This window comes from Crocodylus siamensis, chromosome 4 (assembly GCF_052110815.1).
Source record: "Crocodylus siamensis isolate JL-2025a chromosome 4, ASM5211081v1, whole genome shotgun sequence".
NCBI classification, from domain to species: Eukaryota; Metazoa; Chordata; order Crocodylia; family Crocodylidae; genus Crocodylus; species Crocodylus siamensis.
Window position 1 is genome coordinate 235,515,762 of NC_143398.1, and position 25,232 is coordinate 235,540,993.

A 25,232-nucleotide genomic window follows, 5' to 3' on the forward strand; every position below is an offset into this window, starting at 1 on the left:
TCTGAGCTGGGGCATCACCCATCCCACTAGCAGCCTGCCCGGGTGGCCCCAGGGTGTGCCACCACTGTGGAGGGCCCAGTTCCTTTTTCTTTGGAGCTTGCCAGCCTCTCCCACACCCGAGGGGAGACCTGACAGCTGCATCGTTGCAATTTGCAACATTGCAAACTAAACTACATCCGGATGTTGCTTAGTTTGCAAGGATGCAGTCATTTAAAATCCCCCAAAGTCTTGCATGTGTACACTGTGATGCCATTAAGCCACACAAAGTGACATTTTCATCACGTGTACATGTTAAAGGGAGCATGTGTATAAGTGCCCCTGGACATTGAAGAGTCCTTTTTTCTGGAAATTCACTCTGTATTCTTTCTCCAGCTTTTTCATTTGTTTGTTTTTGGTTTGGTTCGGTTTGGTTTTTTTGTAGGCCATCTAAAAAGTACCTTTTCAGTGACCTTTTATTTGAAAAGTGTAAATGATTCATTCATAGGATGTGCACGTGAGTAGCAACACATATAGCTTATTATATATGCAGTGTTGCCAACTGTAAATCAGTATAATCCACAGTAAGGGGGGGAAATGTTGCCTCCTCTTGGTGTCCTTTTTTCAGTAACTAAAGGCTCTTAATAGCCACAAACTGAAGGAAGGTAGAGGCTTGTACAAATCAGGATGCTGAATCCTGAACTGTTACAAAAGAAAAGAAACCCTAGCAGCCAAGTATCTAGCACCTGGAAACATTATAAATAGAGCTGTAGACTTTTTTATTTGAGTTGTAAAATTAAGACATGACTGTGGTTAAGGTATCAGGTTTGCTATTCATTCACTATTTTGTGTTTTCAAACACTGAGGTTGTTCATGATTTCATAGGCCTGAATGTAAAATCAGCTACTGCCTTTGCATACACCTATGTAATATCTGCTTTATTGACCTATGCTGCAGAATTAGGCCTGAAAACACCCCTTGCAACCATATTGCAATATTGGCATTCATTAATTCCCCAGATATGTTGATCAATAATCAGGAGTAAAATGTTTTTCTTACTTTATATTCTTATGCAAACAGTCAGCAGGGGACCTGAGCCTACATAAGATGCTTTCCTACGCAGCAGACTACTTTGCTGCACAGTAAAGCATTACCATCTACACGAGCACCGCAATTACGCTGCAGCGACTAATTTACTGTGCTGCCAGATAGCCCCTCAGATACAAGTGGTATCTGGCAGCATAGTAAAGTACTGAGCTTAAATGTACATATAGACAGTGATATCAGGATTAGTTTACTGCAGCTCAAGTTGAGTTTGAGTATATTCAGTTGCATTAATTACATGTGTTGCTCTAGTCCTGTTCATTTAAATTTACAAAGGACACCTACAATGAATGTCAGTAACCACTGAAGTTGGGTTCACGGAACACTATCTATAGGGTCATATTCATTTGCTGAAAATTAAAACTATGATGCAGTTTTTTGCCAGATACCATTACCTTGAAGAATTTGGCCCACTGAGTTCAAATGGTGGTTCTGAACAGCTCTATTCATTTTTTTCCTCTTTCTTTTTGCCCAGTAGAACAGTCTATCTTTGCAACTAAGTATGACCCTTAGTTTTACAGTTTAGCTTGGCATTGATGATTGCCTGAATGTAAATGATCTAATTTTTCCACTATTTGGAAAAACTGTTGCTGGGGGGGTGGGGAGGGGAGGAGCAGCAGGGGTGTTCATATATAATCACTAGGGAAGCAGGAGACAAGGAAAGATGTTGAATTATCAACAATCTGGGCAAGCAAAATATTGGCAGACCAGTCTGTTGCTATGTGTGACTGGGAAGAGCAAAATTGCTCTTTCATTAATAGGAAACGGATTCAGACTCTGAAAAGTGACTGCAAAAAATGGCATTGTGGGCTTCTCTTTGTGATTCCAAGATCAAATATGCCCTTTCTAATAGTTAAAACAATGTTTTTTCTATCCACCAATCCAGCACATGAATCCTGCTGCTGAGAGTCAAGCTGTGCTCTGTCTCATTCACACTTCATCATCTGTAATAAAGCTTCTGCAATGAAAGCAGTTCTGTTGATGATGGAATAGAATCCAGGTCACTTTCCATTAGTTGGGCTGGGCTGTGTCTAGCTAAGTGCAGTAGTAAAACCTTATTTTTATCAGGAGATCCAGTAGATATAGCATGAATGAAATGAATGAACACAGTGAGCAGATCTGTTGACCGAAGTTCAGTACTCTACGAACTACATTCCTATGTTCATATGAGGGCAAACTGTGTGCCTGGGACCATAGCATATTGAGCCAGATCGGAGGAACTCCCCGAGGGCAGGGAGCCCTGGGGGGTCAGCCTGCCAACCTGGTGCTGCTCTAATCCAGCTCAGCGTGCTGCAGAGGGTGCTCCAGCATGGGGCTAGCCGGCAGGCAACTCTTGCACTGAAGACCGTTGCGCCCCAGCCAGCTGGGTCAGCGTATACATGTGCATTGCTATGCACAAAAAAAACCTCCTCAGCAGGAGTTTATTAGTTTACTGCGGCCTAATAGGGGCGCACATGTAGATGCTGCAATGTTTACTGCAGAACTAGTCTACTCCACAGTAAACATTTCGTATAGTGCCAACTGTCTATGGCTTTTCTGAGCCACTTTTCCCATCCCCTTAAAAGTGGTGAATATTTGCACTTTGTTCTGGTTGGCAGCGTAGGGATGAATTTCACCCAGGACTCTCAAGCCCATTGTCCTCAGCTCTTATACATAAGTGCTCGAGATGATTTTACAAGTCATACATGATGTGTTCCCAATCACTGAAAGATAGGATTGAATCCCATATCCAGATCAGAGATCATGAGTACGCTATGCTTAGAAGACTGAGACTGAAAAACATAAAACAAATGTGCAGTTGATCAAATCAGATAGCAAATGTGTCGAAAATGAAGGACACAGTTTCAAGTGAAATTAGGCCAAAACCCACAAATCACAGATGGTTAGCAGAGTAAATGGGTGTGATTAAGGATTTCAAGTATGAAGATAAATAAGGTTCACCAAATAAATTACTGATGGTTAACCTTTTATTTATTTAAAGCTTAAATGGTTAAATCAATCCTTTTTAAAAGGGAGTTAGTTAGATCACTCTTTTTAAAGGGTCACTTGTCAAGTAGTTTTAGGAACCATTTGTAGATTTGGTTTTAAATAAGTTTGCAATGGACTTTTTTTACTTTTAAACCAATGTCTGGTAATTTCTGGATGTAACTATTCCCCACCATTGTTCCTAAAGGAGAATCATAATCATGTTCACTTGGTCAGCATGACTGAAATGCAGCTGATTTTTTGCTCAGTGTATTAAAATACTATGGACCCCAGCCAGGGTGAGTCCCAGTCAGCTATATGCTTTATAGGTCTACCTGAGTCCCCCCTCTCCGTGATTTCTCCTAAACGTAGATTCCAATCCTGCAAACACGTATTCACCTGCACAACTTTGCTCGTATGAACAGTCCTGTATGATTGAGGGGGTACCCTTATGTGTGTCACATTTTGCAAGTGATTAAGTATTTGCTTTAGTTTAAGATGAGATGAAATACAGAGAGACTGAAGAACTGAAAAAATGAGCACTAAGTACCTCGTATTATGAGTCTGTTCGTGTTCTCACGGCAGCTCCTGGGAGCTGCACTGGACCTAGTGGCCTCACTTCACCAATTTGCTTAGTACGGAGCTAATTTAAAAATGCGACTAGACCTGTTTACTTCCAGCCTGGCCAGCCTGCTTAAATTAGACGTGGGCTTTATTAAGAATCCTGTTGCGGTGAAATCTAGATGACATGGATTTGTGTAAAACGTCCATTGTATCCCATTTAGATGCAAACATGGCACATACATGCTGAAAAGTAAGTTAGTCTTAATATACCCCCATCTTGAATAACCTCTAGTGTCCTGGAAGGCACTTTTTCAAAATACTTTATAAGATTTTTATCTTGACTGTGTCCCTTATAATCAAAGCCGTTGATTAGAGGCTCCTAAAGACAGGTTGCTACTGTGTTTAAACATATAGTTGTGTTCCTGTTTAAATGAAGATTTTCTTTTTTCTTAGGAGACGTCCTTATCTGATGTTGAGTTTGAAGGACAGCACTAGTCTTTCGATTGTTTTTTTTTCTGCCAACAACAAGTTTAAAACAATCCCCAGCCCTATTATCTGTTCGTTGAAGGGGCTTTGGTAATAATTTATCCCAATCTCTAGCCAGATATTTGACAAAATGCCAAAACATGCTAGCTCTTGTTTTATAATAAATACACAAAGAAAGATAATCATCAAAAAGGAAATGTTGTATATACAGCAGTTCAAAGATAGTCTAGGGTGTAAAACCAGCTACTGTAGCATTGCATGCATGTTCTGGCAATCTCTGAATGGTATCTACACAAAAGGAAGTCGGGGCCCTACAGAATGAATCCCTATATGACTTGATCCGTATCACAGGCTCTCTGTGACAGACAGGAATTGAATCCAGCTGCCCTGAGTTCCAGGCCAGGATCCTAATCACAAGATCACTTTTAGCTATGAATTTTGTGACTAAATTTGTATTTTTTCTAACTTTAGATCCATTCATATCAAGTATTATAGCTTGGGTTCACTGCTCAGGCATTTTTTTTTTTAACTTGGCTTATTTGTGTAGAATAACGTGAAAAATAACTAATCAGAGATTATTTCAATGCTCTGAATCATTACATTAATCAGAGATTATTTCTTTTTATTTTACTGGAGAGGAAGAGTCCTTTTCTAGCTAGTTAGTTTGGGTTGCAGGTCAGAAAACCAATGCGGTAGAAAAAGCTGGCAACAAATATCACATCTTCATTGATGTTTGAGCTACTGACATAAAAGGGGGGGAAATGACTGACTCGATTATTTTGCTCATAAAAAAAGCCCGTGATCACTGTTAAATAATTGGAAAAATGTGGGATGCTTTCTACTCTCTTAAAATACTCACATCTGTCTGCTCTAGTCTCACATTCTGAAACTTGCAGGTAAACCTAATTACAGCACACATGCAATTCCAGATGGAAAACATACGCCCTTTGGAGGTGGCATATTCTTTTAAAAAAAAATAAATACACATTTAATGTGCTGCTCAGAATTGGACCATGGGCTGTTCTTCCTTTTTTTCCTTCCTCCCAATCCTCATCCGGTGTAAATTGGTATAGCTTCTTGGAAGTCAGTGGAGCTACACTAAATCTACACCACTTGAGGATTTGGCTCAATACATAAACTTTGAGACTGTCTAATACCGATTCCATCCATTCCCATTGCTGATTGCGTCTGCATTTATAAAGAGCTTTACCATCTAGAGGATCTGTGAAAGGATTGATTGCTCTTCCAATCTCACGTGGCTTTGTAGGACATCTCTGCCTTTGAGGATCAGAAGTCTGCTGTAGTGTACTGATTACTATAATTTCTCTTGGATGCAGCCCTCATTTCATTTCACAGTGTCTGTGTCACTCATTTCGGGTTCAGATATTTCCCAAATTCTATGACCCTTGCATATGAATCTCATTGTACTACCAGTAGGGCTTCCCTTAAAAAGTGTCCCCACCCCTCACCAAGTAGAAGCCTTTCAGATGACTTCATTGGACTTTGGATCTAGTCCCTGGAGCAGTAGATCATTTCTTTGTGGTGTGGCTGGGCAAACTTTAGGAAGGTAGTGTTATCTAGAAAGAGAAAGTTATCTGCAAAGTTTGACATTTAGCTGTCGACGAGAACACTTCTCCCCTCCTGACCTTCCATGGCAATGTTGGTCAAATGAAGTGCATGGAGGAAATGGTACCTACCTTGAAATGTCTGGGAATAACTACAAATGCATTCTCAGTAGAAAGCCCTGAAGTGTGTGTTTCATTTTCATAGTTGTTCTCACTGAGGCGGAGACTGAGCTTCAGGGCATGTTACACAACCATTAGCACTGTGATACTGTTTGGTGATAGCCAAACTCATAAAAACACCTGTTCAGGTAGGTTGATGAAGTAGATAGAATCATGGCTTCATTGAAGTCAATAGTAAAACTCCTGTTGACTCAGTGGAGCCAAGATTTCACCCCAGAGTTGTTTGTGTATAATTGTGAGGTTAGCCCTTTAATTATGTTGATTGCTTTAAGCCAGATTTTGACATTGATGCTTTTTAAGGCTCTAATTCAGCAATAATCTCCACATAGGCAGATCACCCACACAGAGCCCCGCGGCTTCAGTAAGGCTTCCTAGGGAACAGCTCATCCAGAGCTCATAGCAAGATCACAGCTTTAATATGTGCACAAACACCAAAAGCTTTTAAGCCTCATTTTACACCAGACCAGTACAGACATATGTCTTTGTTCATGAGATAATCACCACAATTTCAGGAAGGTTCACACTTTGCTTATGAGAGGGATGGGGCTAGAAGAATTGATTACCCTGCTGGATAAAGCCATTGATTCATCAGATCCCATCTCCTGCATTGCTTCATAATTCATTGTATGAGACAGAGGTGTATTTCTTCCTTGTCCCTTGCACTGTATCTGGGAGCATGAGATTCGTTACCCTCCTTTTTCAGTATGCTGTGGAAAAGGAGTCTCTAATTCTTATTATTCACACACTACTATTTTTAGCACTGAGATGCCTCTCCTATGAAACACCAGTAGAAAGAGAGTTTGTTGGCTCATGTCAGTTGGAATAACTTTGTTTTTTGGAGCAGATGTCAGTAGCCCCAGGGTTTGCCAGTTCTCCACCAAATAGTTTCCAAAATGTAGTCCCTGGTTAACACGTGCCATATTTATTTGTGACAGCCACTCTCAAGAAACCAGACCAGGAATTCCTTAGCTACTCTAATGCTCTGGGGTTACTGGCAGTAGAACTACTCTTGTGAGTAACAGCTCCCCAATGCGAGGAAGAGGTTCACCATCTTTTCCATGGAGGGGGAAGTGGTTTGGCCAAGAATGAATGAGGGAATTTAGCACAAGGTAGACGTTCTTCCCATGCTGCCACCTGAAACAAGCAGATCTATAGTCAATTTATTGAGTGTAAATTACTGCCAACCTTAGCTAGAATAATTTATACTCCTGAGCCACTTCGGACAGGAAGGCAATAGGGAGCTGTCAGGATACATGAGGTTTTACGCAGAGATGAGTGAATAGCTCGTTATTCAAAGTCAAATGAGATTCATATGCAAGGGTCATAGAACTTGGGAAATATCTGAACCCCCATATCAGATTAGCAAACGAGTCCCCTTTCACCACAAGGCACCCTTCAAACAAACGCTGCCTTTTCCAACCTTATCCCTTTCCTGGGAAGGGTTCTCTAGGTAAAAGAGGTCATCTTATTCTCAATGCCCATACCTTTGAAAGCATGCCAGATACTAGGTAATATGGTCCAGGGAGAGCAGCAAGGCACAGAGAGCTAGTGTGAGTAAGGGAGTAGGAAAAAGTAAAGGGGAATTAGGGGCATGGGGGAACACAGGGTGGGAAGAAATGGGATATGGGAAGAAGTCTGGTAAGGAGCATAGCTGGCATGGAGAAAAGAGCAGGAAGCGGTTGGGACAAATGTCCGCTCAGCAAGAAAAAAACAAGGTACATTAATCTGCTGCTAATTTCTGGAAGTGTCTCACCCATGACACCGCTTCTGCTCAGCTGTTGCACAGGCTCTGGTTTCTGAGACCAGGGAGACAATTCACAAGGAGGAGGCACTTCCTACTTGGGATTTCTCAGGAGGCCTCATGACACTGCTCTAGGACACTGAGATCAGTCATCGATTTGTTGTCAGCTATTATGGCTAAGCTAAGAACATAAAGTCCACCTTCTCAACAACTGCTGATCAAACCTCCTCTCTGGCATGTGAGGCAGCAAAAAGTCTTGGTCTGAATTTCAGCTGGTTTTCAGCAATGAGGACGTGAGAAGGGAGTTGTTGTGGCAGGTCCATAATAGCTCTGGCCCCCGTGTAGCTTACAAGCAACTCTGCCCTATGCCAGCTGGCAAAGATCTCTAAGGAGCAGTACATCAAGTAAGGACAGAGAAGAACAGCCCTCTTCTTGCCCTTTCCAGAAGGGCCTAACTTATCCAGCACTACCTGGCCTCATAGGCTAGATGAGTGGTGCGGCTCTGAGGGCTGGATCCCACGTGGGGTTGGTGAACGGGGGTCAGTTGGTGGGAGCAGCCCCACACACCAGCCCAGCCTTGCACACCCAGATCTGGCCACACACCAGATTCGAGTGGGTGCAATCTAGCGTGCAGGGCGACACTAGATGGCCTATGGGGCAAGGTCCAGCAATTTGGCAGCAGGGGAGCAACGATTAACACCACCACCACTCCCCTGCCACCAAATTTCCAGAGCTGAGGGAAGCACACCATGGGCAGGATGACAGTTTTACATGCCAGATGTGGCCCATGGGTCAGAAGTTAAGTTTATGCTAAGGTTTGGGCCAGGGGGAGGCATTGCCTAGGTGCGGAGTAGGGAGTTGAGTGCACCATCTGTTAGCTCCCCCATGCCAAGGGAAACCTCAGCTTACCAGATCTGCATCTCAGGAAGGTGCAAAGGTACCAAAACATTTGGCCCATAACGCCTCCATTAGCTGTATGGAAATAGGCACACTCTGCAAATTCAAGCAGCAAAGCCACTGACAGAAATTAAAGATGTTTTATCCTGAATTTCCCCTGTATTTAGCTAATTCCCCAATCATGCATTATATTAGTTTACTAAGTCGTCCATACTCACCTACAGATCCTTCACTTCATTACTGCCTGCCCAAAATATCTTCCAAGGGCTTTCCTGACAGATTTATATTGTGAGCATCAGACAGGAATGTGGTTCTCTGTTTTTCCTTTACCTATACTACATAAACATGTCCAGGTTAGTGCTCTTAGGGCTTGTCTAGCACAGCCAGCCCACAGGATCTTGATCTGAGGAATAAAGCTACCTACTGAAATACCCCTGAGATCTCAAGCTGTTTATGACTGGTGAAACGATTCTGACCTCTTGAAGCTTCAGTCAAAGTCTAGCCTGAGTCTCTGGATTGGTTTAATGGCTTGACGAATTGCATTCAGGGAAAGCTAAAACAGAGAAGCATTTCATAATGATAATAGGGGCTCCACGTTTTACAGGTTTATTCCAGTGCTGTGCTATCAATCCAGGTAGGATTTTATGTGGAGTGTGGAGGGCAATTTCAGTTTGTTCTGTGAGTAAGTAGGAATTGTGAATCTTTCTCCTGAGTATTACAGTAACCCTTCCAGCACTTGGCCCTCGAGAGTGGCAGGACACTGACAGCGCCCTCACCCCGCTGTCTTACCTGTGGCAGGTTAGGATAGTCTTGGTGGGTTGGGGGCAATGTGTCCTGTAGTTGTGCGACAGAACTGCTTGTAGTCTGTAGGACTAGATTAGACAGGCACTTGTATAGGATGATTCTGCCTTGAGCCGGGGGTTGGACAAGATGACATCCTGGGCTGCCTTCCAGCCCTACTTTTCTATCATTCTATCACTCTTAAGAATCAAGAGAGATAGCTTCTTAGATGGCTTCTTAAATGCAAGCTCTCATTCAGGAAAGAGATGGATAATATACAAAAGCAAACATTAGCTTTCCATATCCTGCCTGGTAGCCCTTTTTCCCACTAAGTAACATCTGAGAAGAAGGGGCACAGAAAGTTAGCACTTGGGATACAAGCTTTATCCTTTAAAAAGAAAAAAAAAATCCTTCTGGTTCCCTATAGATCAAGCCATGGGATTTCTATATTAAATGCAACTAATTAACTAAGGATCGCATCAGAACCCTGCCCCCTAAGACCCTTGCAGTTCTCTTAGGAACAGAGTGCATTGCAGACACTTGTAAGGCTCTCTGTATATGACCCCATATCGTCAGGAGAGCTACAATAGCAGTCTTGGTAAAAGGATTTAGAAGAAAAGAGGGAGAAGAGGAAAGTCAATTTTTATAGCATTTTCTGAACACATATATCAGATCTCTTGTGGGGGGAAATGGCATTAATACAATAATATGATTCCAGGGTGCTACACAAGGCTGCCAATAAAACTGGGATTTCATGAACAACTGCCACCTTAACCTTGACCAGACATACAGTTATGGTCTTTAACGTGCTGTTGCTCTTGAACTACTGTTTCAGGCCAAGGGTCACGTTGGCTGGACATGAAATGTGTATAGGGAACATTTAGTCGAGACTGTTTTATTAGGCTCTCTTCCATTTATCCACAGACAGGTCTCATACAAGAAGCAGCAAGTACAGGTTCCCGCACACATTGCCTTACCCATGTGCTTTGAACTTCTGAGGAGGGGGAGCAGGTCATTCAGTCTCACCACAGACTGATTCTGCCTAGGCAGATGCCAGCAGTGGTGATTTGTGAGGTGGGCAGTGGAGGCTGGTAAGATCTGAAAGCAGGGAAGAACAATTGGCGCACAGGCAGGCTGAGAGGCCCCTTCCAGCAACGAACAAAGATGGAGCTGTGTTTGATTCAACCCGTGCTGGCCGACACTCCATGTGGGTTCTGAGAAGAGGAACAAAACTATCAATTTATTTCATATTGATCAAATTCATATTGACCAAAGCCAACAGCGTGTTGGGAGTAAATTCATTGCTGGTCTACATTGGTGCAACTCTCCTAAAGTCAATGCAATGTATTCTAGGAGTGGATTTGGTCCTTTCTCCCTAACCAACTAGTCAGGGTTTGAACTGAAAAACCCTGGTATCCAATACCTCCAAGCCGGCCCAATGCCAGATTTACTATTTCCATTGTTAGACGTGTCATTGTTTGAGAGTATTTATTTAGGTAAATGGTCATGTAATATCAAAGCTTCGGGCTCTAAAAAGATGCTCTCCTTAAGTAGCTAATAAATTAGACTTGTTATCTCATTTGCTTTCTTTCATAAGCCAATGCCAGCTAGAAACATGTTTCTTCATAGAGAGATTGCTACAAATTGCAATGCATTAGAAGCAGAGAGCCAGTTTTCCAAAAGTATATGGTAGAGGCACAATCCTGCTTTAGAAAAGTCCAGTGATAAGGCATTTTTTGCTGCAGTTCCCGAAGGAAAAATGAGGAGAGGGCTTCACTTCCCTCTATATTAAGTATTACAACTGGGCTTGTCAGCTTGGTCTTTAAAAGAAATGGGTCAGGTGAGTGGGGCTGGATAAATCACAGCAATCTGAGATGTCACTTTGCTCGCCTTTAGTGTTTGAATTTCTTCCATATTACAATAGATCTTTTCTCTTCATTCCCACTAAATTGAATCCCTCTTTTTAGGTTGTCTTTGAAGAGCTTTGGATAGACTATTTCACGCAGTTAAGTTTGGAAGCTTCCCAAATTTAAACCCTAGCCCCTACATTATGTTTCAGTTGTGGGGAATGGGAATTCAGATTTTTTTTTCTACCTGTTCACTAGACATCTGCTTTCGCTATTTGGCATGGTGTGGGGTTGAGGTTAGTGGGGGAAGGAGGGCTGATTATCCTCAAAGGATTTATTACATTTGATACATTGGATGTCTGATTTTGTGTCCCCTGCTCCATTTGTTCTCAGTCCCTATATTGAAACACATGGCGGATTTTTTTTAAATCTACTTAGAATTAATTTTCATTTCTTGTTTAACATTGAAAGATGCAGAGGAAGTGATTGTTATCTATTGTTTCTGAAACTCCTGGCCAGGCTAAACTGCTGGGCTCAGAAATGGACATCATAGAATATGGGATGTTGATTTACAAACTGCTATTATATCCACTGACATGGACTAAAGTGTGTTGAATATTTGGAAAGCTCTGCATTAGTGGTCTATACCATCCTGCACGCCCTGTAGTTTGGGTTCATCGGAAGAACACCCAAAGTGATCCCAGATTTCAGAATCAAATTACATTTAGAAAGAGAAAATTTCAAATAAAGTCAAAGTGCCTTCAGCCCCACTTTCCATATATTTAGCACTCAACTAAAGATGCTAGAAATATTTCCTTGTTTTACTTATATTCCCATTGTATTTTTTATTCAAATTTGGGTTATAAGTAAAATACTATTTTAAGACCCAGATAGACAAAGCCTTGGCTGGGATGATTTTTTAGAGATGGTCCTACTTTGAACAGGGGGTTGGACTACATGTGACCTCCTGAGGTCCCTTCCAACCCTCGTTTTTTATGATTCTATGATTATGTTTTATTAGAACTGGTCACATATAAGGTGTGTTTGAAAAAAGCCCAATGCCTCTTTCTGTATGACTATTTGGAAAAACAAGGAGGTTTTTTTTAAAAAAGAAAAAAAGAAAAATAGTATGAAGCAGAATGGCCTGGAACATTGCTGGTCAGTTGAAAATTATCAGAAATTTTTCTGATAAAATGCAGTTTCACTGGCCAGTGCTCCATTCATTGTGCCCAAAATGTTATGTCCAAATTATCTTGTGTTGGAAGAACTTCTGTTGAATCCAAGGCAGGGAGCAACCCCAGAGCCAGGCTCTCTGGAAGGTGGGTACATCTGCCTTTGCTGGCCATGCATTAGGGGTAGGGACTCTGCTATCATGAGGCCCAGAACCAACCCTGATTCCACTGGACACAGCCCAAGTGGCTCCTCACTTCCCAGTTTGCCTGGTGAACTTGACCTTCTTGCCAATTACCCTGCTGCTTTTAGCAGTGAAACCTACAAGAATGTCAATTTCACAGAGCAGCTGCAGGGCCCAGGAAACCTACTTTTTCAGGTCAAGGCTATATGTCAAGTTTGCAGAATGAAACTTTGTCAGATTTCCCAGTTTGTGGGAAACTTTGAAAATTCTGGGTTTGGTCTGGCTTGGACAGAAAACCAAATTTGGAAGTGAAAAAAAGAAAACCAAGAATTTCTCATGAAATGGAAATTTTGCTTTTCAGTCAGTTTTATCTGTGCTTAATATGCACAGTTTTATCTGTACTGGAGCTTGATTGAGGTTTGCATGAAAGTGTAGGCACATACACATCCCACTTCCTTCCAGCTCATAGATTGCTATTTTTGAGAGGCTTATATGACCTATAATTTTTTTTTTACATTATTGGCATTATTACCTTTCTCACTGACTAATAATATAGCGACCAATAACTTAGGAAAGCAGGCTTACTGCAGACTCTCAGACACACTGAGCTTTCAAAATATCTTACCCTGTGCATACATACAAATAAGTTTTATATGCTTGGACTGGGGGCAAAGAAGTGAAATAAAAGCAAACTATACCTGATTTTTTCCCCAAGCAGTAGTTGTGTGAAATTTTTCACTGGCTATGGATTTGTCACCTCCATTTTAAAGTAATGGGATGGATCCTCAAGCCAGCATAGCTCCATCTAAAGAATAGCAAGATTGCTGAGATCATGACTATAACGCCTGAAGCCAGATCCTGTGCTGGGGTTAATGACTTCTCTGGAGTTGTGCTGATTTACATCAGCTGAAGATCTGGTCAGATGCCTTCTAGCTTTGGGTATATAATCACAGTCTTAGCGATCTTTCTGTTCTTCAGGCAGTATTTTACAGCTATAATTCTCAAAACCTGTACCTGCCACCTTCTCCTCTACTCTCTTTCCCCCTCCATCTCTCTTCCCCTCTCATTATAGATAAAGGCACAGATTTATAATTACTGATTATACTAGGGTTGAACTGATATACACACTATTTTTGCAAATGATGAGAAGACAACTAGTGTTCTGCAACAATAGACATTCAGTCCTACAAAGACAATGATGAAAAAATAATTATGGACAGGGATGCCGTTCCCCTAGAAAGCAGAAGTGCTTTACCAGCATATTCAATGGCACTTATAGACAAACATGACAAACATCATCAGGTTCAATGATATCCAAAAGGGAAAACAAAGAAGGAGATGAAGACATCTCCTACCTAAGAAAAAGCAATACTGCAGTGGAGGAGACAAAAAAGAAAAGTAAAACATCACAGAAAAAGGAGCTGGGCCATAGTGGAGCTTGTAAAACCATTTTCAACAGCTGAGACACAGGGAGAGAGATAATCGTGAAGGGCTGGTCATCCAAGGAACACTGTCTTTTTTTAAAATGGTATTTGATCTACCTCACATTTCAAGGGCTGGAAAGCCAGATTTGGCTGCAAAGACGAGGCACTCTGAAGTTTCCACACAAGTTTGTAGGAGCTTTTCCTTAACTAAGATTTTATCTTGCGTAAGTTAGTTGTTTTCTACCTAGCAAAGCAAAATCCCTTTCTTTGTAGAGCTATGTGAACCTAGAGGTATGTGACTAACTCATTTTTTGGCTTTGGTTTTGGTTTTGGTCTCCAAATTTAGTTTGGAATAGGGAAGTGAAAACCTTTGTTTCAAGTTAAACACAATGTTTCCTTTTACCTGCATATATTTTTAATGGGTTTTTTTTTTCAATAAAATTAAAGGACATTCCAAAACAAAAAGCTGTTCAGAATCAGCCTGTTTCCTTTGGAAAGGAAACGTTAGCCTTTTCTCAACACAAAGTGGCTGAAAAAAAGGGCGATAAATTCACAATATGTTCTGGTATCATAAAGTCAGTGTTTTTCTTCATAAATGTTTGCCAGTTGGTAACGGGAGCCCCTCACTGGAAATCTATGTTATGTTTTGAGCACGCCCAAATGCCACAAGTGTGGCATTTATGGTTTCATTTCACAACACCCAAAATGTGACCGTTTGCAGGAATAATTCAGTTTTCATGTTCCTTTGCATCTAAAAGGCCATCAGCCAGTTTGAACTAAACTCCCACTTATCTTCTAAACCCCAAAGGGTCTAATGACTTCCAGGCTCTACAGTGCAATACAACATAGCCATCACAGTCGCAGTCCTGAAAGTCAGAATAGCAAATGCTGTAAAAACACAGCACAGGAAGATCTTTCTAGGGAGTTTACAACTTGGGTACTATTCTAAGAATTGCATGGATAGTTTGGGGGATATTTTAAGAAAATGTCAACCAATTAGAGGTTGATATCAACCACAAAAATTCAATGAGTCTCTCTACCGGGCCAGGACAGCTTTGTTTCCTGTGCCCTCTAGCCTGTTGGCCAGCACAGTAGCAATTGTTCCTGTCCCCTCCCTTGGTTTCTGAGAAGAAAATACTATTAAGCTCATCGAGAATAGTGACAAATGATTCCCAGCTAGTTCGGGAACAGCTTCATAAGATGGACAGGTAGGAGCTACAAAGCTCAATGAAAGCTTGATTAAACCTGCTTCTTTAATTTTCCTCGTTTGTATATCCTGTTGTTCCTCATGCCTCACGCCAACTGGAGTCACTAGAGGTTTTCATTGTAACTTAAAAGTAAGTTACAGAAATGTATGGCATTATAGGTAGGACAATGGCAGCTGTCCTACGTCACCGGCTGCAGACAGCCACATCTGTTCTGATGAGAGAAGAACTCAGAACCTACCGTCTTTAATTTGTCCTATTGTATCTCGCTGTGTTTTCAGGCTATTCATGAAGAGTTAGCCCTCACCCCCTCATGTCCACCCCCCACCCTCTCTTTCTTTCGCTCTCTCTTGCACCTTTTCTCTCTTTCTTCCCTCCACAAGTGGAGGTGACCAATATCCAGTCTCCTTTCTTGATGGAATAGGAAAAAAAAAAACAATGTTCAACAAAACAATGGTCCTACCTGGACCCCTCATCAGCTTTGCTTCCCACATCGACTCTCTATTGGAGTTTCATAGAATCAGTCCTACACGTTATTTATAGAGCAGAGGCAACACATGAGATCTCCCCAGCTATTACCAGCTAGTAGTTAATGTTGTGTAAAGCAATAGTAATTCCTTCTGAGCTCATCAGTGACTGCTACTGCATGCACTGGGCCTGGTCGACTCCCTTTAGACTCAAGGATAAAACCTCCCTGCCTCACAGTGTGGTAGTGAGAATATGTTCATTAATTGATTGGAAGACCCCAGATATCTCAGTGCTGGGATAGATAGATCTCAATGACAGCATCTCAGAGGGTCAGGTTCTGCAATAGAAATTCCCCCCAGCTCGCCCATTAATATTAGCAGATGCTTGTAACATGATGTTTTCCTATTAGTCATATTTAATTATGGTTTATTCTCCATAGTTATATATATCAGCTACAGAAGTAAGTACCATAAAAAGTGTGGAGTCTGGATCTGCTGATGTAAACCCAGTCCTGTTCCTATATGAAAAAGGCTTAGAAATTCTGGAATAGCTTTGTCATTTTTAAAAATATTTTAATTAACTGAACTGATTCTTAAAAGTTGCCATTTCTCAAACTAAATGCAAAGCAGTAATTGTCACTGTTGTGACTGTAAATGTTTAAACACTGCCTTATGATTTTTTATTTATTTCTGTGGTAAGCTGAAATTTAGCCAACTGTTTCATTTTGACACTGTTTTGACTCATTTCAAGCTCGAAACTGAAATTGAAGTGAAACGAAGGGCCCTGAAACAGCTTTGAAATGAAACAACAGCAGTCGAAACGTTTCAAAAGTTTTGAAACGTTTCAAGTTTCAAAGCTCCAGTTGGCTTTGCTTGCAGGGAAACAAAGTAAGGAGAGGGAGGGGGACAAAGGGGGAAGGACTGCTCTGATATTGACTGTGTAGCTGGCCTGTGACTGTGATCCTTCCCTGAGGTCCCTTCCAATCCCAGTACTCTGGGGGAGGGATGGAAAAACAGCATAAAAGACAACATTGTTTGAAATGGCCTGCTTTCTGCCTTGGTCTCACAGTTACTGAGCTGTGTCTTCCAGCAGCTCAGGAGCGTTAGACAACGAGGGCTACTACTAGTATTGATCTGAATGATTTCCTACTTGCTAGCTAGCCTAGCAAGTGGGATTTCACAATACATTTTGCTTTCTCCTAGACCCTTTTAATTTTATAGCTATATTCATTGATGTATTCTTTTCAATTTTATAATTATATTGGATATTACACTATAGAATTTACGTGGAAACGCAGATGCATTTATTTTTTATTTCTATACATTTATACCTTGCGGCATATACTACCTCCATACCTTATAGACTTTATATAGGAACACAGATACATTTATACCTTGTGGCATATACTATACACCTTCTAGAATATATATAGGAATGCAGATACAGTTGGATATTTGTATAAAAGCAATACACTATGAAACACACCATGAAGTGTGGTGGAAAGGCAGCTGGCAAGCCTTCAGCGAGGGATGGAAGAGGGGGTAGAGGGAAAGGTGTAAGTTTCCCCCTCCCTCAAACTAAGATGCAGCCCCTTTCCTTCAACTAGCAGGGATGAGGCTTCCAGAAGCAGCAAGGAGAGAGGAGAAGTGCCAGTGCCACTGCCTGTGTCTGAGTCTGCATCTCCTCCAAGAGCACCAGCCATAACCCCTCACCACCATGACAACAAGCACCAGCACCAGCATGACAGTCTCCTCCACCCCCACTTCACTTCCCATGCTGACCCTTCCAGTGCCTGAGGAAGAGCGGGACCTGGATCTGGATCTGAGTGCTCTAGCAAGGGAAGTTATGGGGAAGGAGGAGGAATCAGCTGAGTTTGTCCTCCACAACCCTCAAGTTTCCCCTAGAGTCAGGTCTCCTTCCCCAGAAGGCACTTCAGAGGAGGCTGAGGTAGAGGTTGAGGCAAGCGACTCAGCTGAGTCTGCTCCTCCTGTTGCTGTGACTGTGCCTTCTGAGGGGGAAATTGTAGCATCTACACATGCACCCGCACCCCAGAAGCAAGTGGGCAGCATGGTCTGGGATCATTTTGAGCTGGCAGATGATCCCACGTACACTATCTGCCTATATTACCAAGCCAAAACCAGCCAGGGCAAGGTAGCAAAACAACTGAGAATCATGGGGATGCGCCTACCAAGTGCCTGTATGCACCACCTTCAGTAGGACAGCAGTGCCTTCCCTGTATGAGGCATGCAGGGAATACTTGAGGGAGGAGCTGCACAAGGCCTTACACTTCACCTTGGACAACTGAAGCAGCAGGCATGGAGATCACGCCTACCTCTCCCTCACAGGGCACTGGTGTGACTAGTCAGGGCATCGTTGGTTCTCCTTGAAGGCAAGGTAATGGATGAGTCCCACACAGCAACAGAGATCATGGGGACCATGAACTGCTTGGTGCAGGAGTGGCTCACTGGGCAGGGTGAGCTCACCCATGGGTTCGTGGTCACTGACAATGGGGCCAATATGGTCAAGGTGGTCCATGATGGCAACAAAGTTGGCATCCATTGTGTGGCATGTAAGTTCCACCTCATTGTCAGGGATGCCTTGAAAGGGGACAGGGTTGCCAGTGACAGCACCAGCATCACCAGCAAGCTCATTTCCAAATGCTGAAAGGTGGCAAGATGCCGTGGGACAAACAAGCAGAGCTGAACATCCCACAGCACAAAATCATGTAGGATGTGGAGACTTGGTGGAACTCCACATATGTGATGCTTGAGAGGCTGAAGGAGCAACAGAAGGCCATCCATGAGATGACCTTGCTCGGGAAGGTTGGGATCAGCAGCCCCCTTAACAGAGCTGAGTGGGATACCATTTCCCAGAACTTGGTGGTCCTCAAGCCCTTCCTCAAGGCCACTGAGACGCTCAGCACCGGCGATTTCCTCCTTAGCCAGGTGATCCCCATAGTGAGGGAACTTCAGAGAAAATGGAGAGTTTCCAAGGGATCAATGTTCCTGGCTGTGGCAAGCCACTGTCACTGTCACCAGGTGTCCAGGTATCAGGAAGGCATCAGGAAATGGTTTGATCCCATGAGGTCCAGTATGGTCCACATGCTGGCCGCCAAGTTTGACCTGAGGGTGAAGGGCAGTGTCTGCAGCAGCCAAACCCTGAATCAGTGAATGGAGGTGCTGGTGAAGAGTCAGGGAGGCAGAATGGCAGAGGTGAAAGGATGTGGAAGAGGGGGATCCACTGTCCCATGACAGCATGCCATCAACCACTCAGTCTCATCCTCCACCACAGATGCTGCCAATGTGAGCCAAGGGCATGGCTTCCATGGAGGGGTCCAGACACACCAGACCCCACTATCAGGCAGGTAGTGCTCGGGCCTTGGCGGCTGTCTATCTCACCAATAACATGGAGCTGCTGCTGTGCGACCCCTTGGCCTACTGGGCAAGTCGCAGGCAGATGTGGCCAGATTGCCCATGAGCACCTGTCCTGTCCACCTACCAGTGTTCTGAGGGAGAGGGTGTTCACCCTATCACACCTGCTTGGATCCTGGTTTGATGGAGCAGCTGGTGTTCCTCAAGGTGAATCTCCCACTGCTGGGGTCCCCAAGCTCCAGGTGCAGACAGAGTGAATGCCACCCTCCTCACTCCATCTACACCCATTTCCTTTTTTCATTTTTAAAAAGCCATTTAATGGCTGGAAGGTGGCAGGCTACCAAGGGGGGCATTCTCAGAGCTGGAGGGGACACGCACTGAATCACCAGCCAGCAGGGGAAGAAAATGTCCTGTGCCAAGACAAACTTGGAGGTATGGCCTGGGGCTATGGGGAAGGAGGAGACCCCAGGTCCTGGTCATGACCACTAAAACTGCACTCTGCCAGGGTTGGAGAGGCCCAGTGGGACTGCTGGTGGTGCAGCAGCCCCAGGAAATGCCAGGACCGAGGATCCCCCTCATGAAAGGCGGATTGGAGGTGCCATAACCTCCAGCTACCACTTGCATGCACAGAGTCCTGGCTGGGGAAAGCCCAGACCCATCACGTCTTTGACAGGCCTGAGGCTTACTGGTTGCAGTGCAGTTGTGAGGCTCCAGGTAAGCTCAGCTTAGCTGCCTGGGATGCCAGCTTTCAGGTTGAAAAACCCTTTGTCAGACTGAGTAAGCACCTGTAGTTGGTGTGTGTGTGCTGTTCCTGGATGGAAGGAATAGTAAAGAAACCAGAGGCTGGCATGCAATGCAGGCAAGAAAGCCAGTCAGTGAAAATGGAAATGGAGGCGTCAGGGGGTGAGGGTCAGGCTGGGATGGGGAGGGAAAAGGGGGATGTAGCAGCGCAGGTAAAAGTGCAGAGGTGCCTGGGGTGTCAGATGTCCGGCTGGTCGCAGTGTGCCAGACCTCCACTGTCTATATCAAGTCCATGAGTTTCTGTACCTAGGAGGCTGACAAAGTGAAGTTCATAGGTCCAGCTGTGAAAAGTGGTTTTTAAATTGTTCCCTCTCAGGATCCGGCCTGAGAGACTGGAGGCAGAGTGTTTTTTTGGTGAGGAATGTACCCCCACAGGTAGTTGAGTTTTGTTGTCTTTGACAGATACTGGTGTGCAGTTTGTGCGGGTACTGGAGATAGCTGGCAGGTTTTGTGTTTTGAGCTGTAGGAAGTTGGCTTCTGGTGATGAGGTTCGGTGCCTGTTTGAAGGTACAATCCACTTTCCAGAACCAGGCCCATGAACTTCACTTCGTCAGTCTCCTAGGTACACAAACTCATGGACTCGATGTAGACAGTGGAGGTCTGGCACACTGCGACCAGCCAGACATCTGACACCCCAGGCACCTCTGCACTTTTACCTGCGCTGCTACATCCCCCTTTCACCCCTACCCCAGCCTGCCCCTCACCCCCTGACGTCTCCATTTCCATTTTCACCAACTGGCTTTCTTGCCTGAACCTATCTCCTTGAAACCTGGCAAGCTTCATGGCCACATCAGGGGTACCATGCCTTCAGTTGTCACCCTGCTGCACCTTAACACACGCACGTGACACAAGTTTGTGCTTGTCAACAGCTTTAGGTGCAGTTTCCCAGAAACCCCTGCACCTATGTCCTTGAAACTTGGCAGGTTTTGTGGCCTCAGCAGGGGTTACCATCCCTGTAAGTTTCATCCAAATAAAGCAAGCAGTGACAAAGTTGTAGGCAGTTTTGTGCTTCCCCATTATAGCCTATAGGCAAAACATCAAAACAGCGTCGAAACAGGAAAACAGTTTCGACAAAACGGCCCGGGACCGCACTTTTGAAATTAAACAAAACTCGAAACTAAACACCGTCCCACTGCAACATTGAAATGGAAGATGAAACGCAATGGTGCTCTTTCGCCCAGCCCTATAAACTGTCACTGCTCCTCAAAGCACGTAAGAAGGAAGCAGGAGGATCATATTATAAAGAATTTCCAAGGGGTGAGTTAATTTCACTGATGAGGTCCATGAAGACACAACACGAGTGGAACGGGGAAGTTAGAGATATTGTGGTGGGCAGGCGATGGAGTCGTAAAACAGAAGGATGGACAAGAGCTGCCGGAAATCATTGACAATGGCTAGGTTACCGGTCCGCTGAGATGACTACCATAATTCTTACCAATATTGTGCTTCCTGTCTGACTCCATCCCTCTTTTGTTTCTTGGCTTATAGTTAGGTTGTAGGCTCTTTGCAACAGAAACCATCTTTTTGTTCTTTGTGTGTACAGCTCCTAGTCTAAGACAATAGTTCCTAGTTGCTGCTGATGCAGCCACCACCACAGTGTCATTTTCCTGAACGTAGAGACTCAGTTCTCAGAAGCTTAGGAAACACGTTACAGTGACTATGTGAATCTCCCCTATACATTACATCCATTTTTTTTAATTCATTCATTCCACTTGTTGACTTTTTCCACAAAGAGTTGAGTTGTTAATTAGTTGTGAGCAGGACACATCCATTATACCACTTGCATGATTTCGTCTTGATTTCTGTATGGATATTTTGGCAGACAGGCTTCTCTACTGATAGCTATGAATCATAACTCTTTATCAGTCTTAAAACTTTCCCATTGCCTTAGGTAACTAGATAATATTCCCTCTTTGCACAACTCCCACTGCATTTGCTACACTGTGTGCCAGCGAAGAAATTCATGGAGGAAAGAATATGAGCAAAGTGCGATAAGACTAACAATTCACTGAATACTTCTACTAGTCAGAGTCACTGCTGCAGTGTTTACCCTTTGTACCTTAGGCCCAGCTCCACAGAGATGCTGAATTCACAGAGTTAGGTTCCTAAAGCCCTTCGTTGATCTGTTCCTAAGGGCCGTGTTACATGGTAATTTTGGGTGGCTCCTAGAGCTCTTAACCCCTGGATTGTCTGCATGGTAACACTATAAAGTGGTTTTAAGCCCTCATTATGTGACTCAAAGTTACACCACTCCAGGGCAGTATTATCTCTGATCCGCAGTAACCGGCTCCTGTTCCATTAAGGTGTGGCCACTCCCCACAAATGTGCCATCTAAGTTGAAGTCCTCCAGTATCCCAGGATCTCTCACACCCCCACCTGTAGAGCAGGGATAGATGCTTGTCCTGGCTCACCAGCCCTCTAGTGGCAACTCACAGCTCCAGCTCCTGGTCCTGCCCCCGCTCCCCAGGCCTCGAGTGGCAAGCCACAGCTGTGCAGGCGGGGGACAGGCAGAGAAGGTTTCTAGACTAAGGGTGTGACTGCTCCAAACTCCAAGCTAGTACTAACACCGATCAACATTTGTGCAGCTCATCGCGGAAGGCATAGCAAGGCCCTGAGTAATCAGTATTTAAATATTTTCTAAAGTATCAGAGCTGTCCAACTGGCAGCCTGCAGGCTGCATGCAGCCCTCAAGGAGTTAAGCTGCAGCCTCCAGGCTCCTGCCCAGCCACAGAAGCAGCTGGAGTCTCCAGACTCCTGTTTCCACCTCCAGCTTTTGCCACCTACCTCTGCCCCAGGGGGAGGGGCAGTTCAGAGGGGAGCTGAAAGTGAGCTTGGGGTCATGTAGGCATGCAGTGCAGCAGGTGGGGTAATATAGAGCCCCGAAGCCCAGCCCTTCTGGGTGGGGAGGGCAGGTGGAGGTAGTGCAGAGCTCAAGGGCATGTTTCCAGTATGCAAATGCCAGGTAGAGGTGGAATGGGGCCCAGTCTTTGGATGTGAGGGCCAGCCAAGGCTGTGGTGGGTGGAAGCAGCATAGGGCCCAGTCCTGGCATGGAGGTCCAATCCAGTTCAAAGACCAACCCCACACTCCTCATCCGAACTAAAAGGTCATGCACCTCTGAGCTGTACCACTCACGACCCAACCCAATGTACATTGAAGTCCAAAAGATTCAGACTTTCACCCAAAATGCGTACATTCAGGTTCCTCCCATTCCCCTCTGAACACGTCCATGTTAGTTACCTGGGTCACCATTTTGTGTATATTTATAAATGACCATTTTTAAAACTCTCCCTTTCTTCTACAAGTGCCCCATTGCCTTCAGGAAAGGGTACCTAGCCAACCAGGATTTATATACATGGAGTTTTTCATGTAAGTCACTTTCATGTGCTCTTCATTTGTGCCCCGGTATGGTTCTCATATGGCACAAATGTCTCTTATTGCATCAGTTAAAGAGCGCTGTAAATACTATTGTCAGTTTGGTACCAAGTTTTGTGTTTGTTTGAATAGAATAACTATGTTTCTTATTTCAGTAATCCAGCACAGTAGGGACAATGCCCTGCCCTTACCCAATAAAATGTTGTTCCAGGCAGTACTAACGCACTCTTAAAAGCAAACAGATAGTGCAATCTCATCTTGATGAAATTAGCAGGGAAGAAATATGAAATTTCCACCTTCCATTACACGCATTCATGGCAGTTTGGAATCAGATCTGAGTACTGCTCTGAATTTTTTTCCCCTTCCCATTCATCTTGAATCACTGACATATATATTTATACACTATATAAAGCACAGCATTTACCAAAGACAAAACAAGTGTTGTATTAAGAAACAAAGAATGCAACAAATATTCTAGTCCGGGGCCAATAACCATGTAATAATAATAAGTTTGATGAAGTGGTCTCTGCTCATTTTTATGTCAGTGGGAATAAAAACTGCTTTCGTTTTTATCTCAGCTTCACTTCTTTAACCAAGGCTGATGGCAACAAGCCTAGAGAATATTGCTAGCAGCCAGTTCTCTTATGACACCCACCCTTCATCTGGATGTAATATCTCAATATTGCTCCAGAAGATTGGCTTTTATTTAGTCTTTAAGCAAGATATAAAAAAGTGAACCAAACACTGGCTTTGGCAATTAAAGGAGTCAAGTTTACTGGGAGTCACGTGAATAGTTATTTTAGCGTGTGTTGCCCTTTAATGAATGCTAGTCAAAGTAAGCAAAACTATTTCATTTGCTTCTTTATATATCTATATCTGTATACACATATATACACATACATCTATATATTCATCTATATATCTCTTTCTATATACATATATATACATATAGAGAGAGATAGCTATATATATTTGCAAATGTTTATGTAGGTATTTATGACAAACTCTCCCTTAATTCTTGAAGCGATTATACATTTGCCAAGTAATCAACATGATGTGTAATGCAGTATCTCTTGTTAATGTTGTTGAACACAGTATCTCTTTTTAAGTCTTTTCCAAAAAGAGTTGTGAGAAGTGTTCGACACATCCTAACACAAGACATAGTAAAAGCAAAAACTGTGAAAGTGCTTCTTATGTCATAGTTATGCACACCAGGATTCCCATCAGGTACAGTAATAGATAGACATGTCCATTCATTTAGGGCCCAGTCCTGTGAGGGGCTGAGCAGAACTGATAAAAAAAATGGATAAAACTTTGTGTTGAAAAAATGTCTGCTTTACTGAAACCATCAGGTTTTAGGGTGGGAAGAGAGAGCTCCCATGTCATCCCCGAAACAGGCTGTAGGCTGGTAGTTAGGAAACTCGCCTGAGCTATAGATGTGGGGCAAGCCAGGCTCAAATCCCTGCACTTGCTGTTCCAGAGTAGACTTGATCCTGCGTCTGCCATATCCCAGATAAGTGCCCTTACCACCAGACTATTGCTCGTTGTGGAACAGAGCTTCCAGCTTTCAATGAGAAATTTCAGAAGCTCTCAATTTCATTCTGCACTGGATTTTTGGAACCTTAAAATGTTGGGTAGAAACGAGATCATTTTTCCTGGTCAGATCTAGCACTAAGCATGCTCATATTAAGTCCCTCGACAGGGCTTCCTGACTGCTGTCACGCGACCAAAGTCCATTGGAAATTGTGGGAGTTCAGCGCCTCACAGGGCTGGGCTCTTAGGAACCTGAAAGGTGCTGTCTTTCCCAATCCTCTTTTATGGGAAATTAATATGCTCTGTTGCTTTCTAAACTAGCTGCTCCCACTTGCTCAAGGACAAATCCCTGCCCACTGTGCTAGGCACGCGTACCCAGCATTAATGAGGGGTGTGACAGAAATCCTCCCCTCTTGGATCTCAAGCATGGCAACAGAGCGGCTGGGCTTACATTAGTGCAAGTAGAGGCAGCAGCTGCCCTATCCAAGCCACAGACATTTGGGTCTACAACCCAGGGGTCCCCCAGCTCCACTTCTGCCCTGCAGTAACGTGGCAAGAGTCCCCAGGTTGCTGCTGATCTCCGGATACCGCAGGGAAG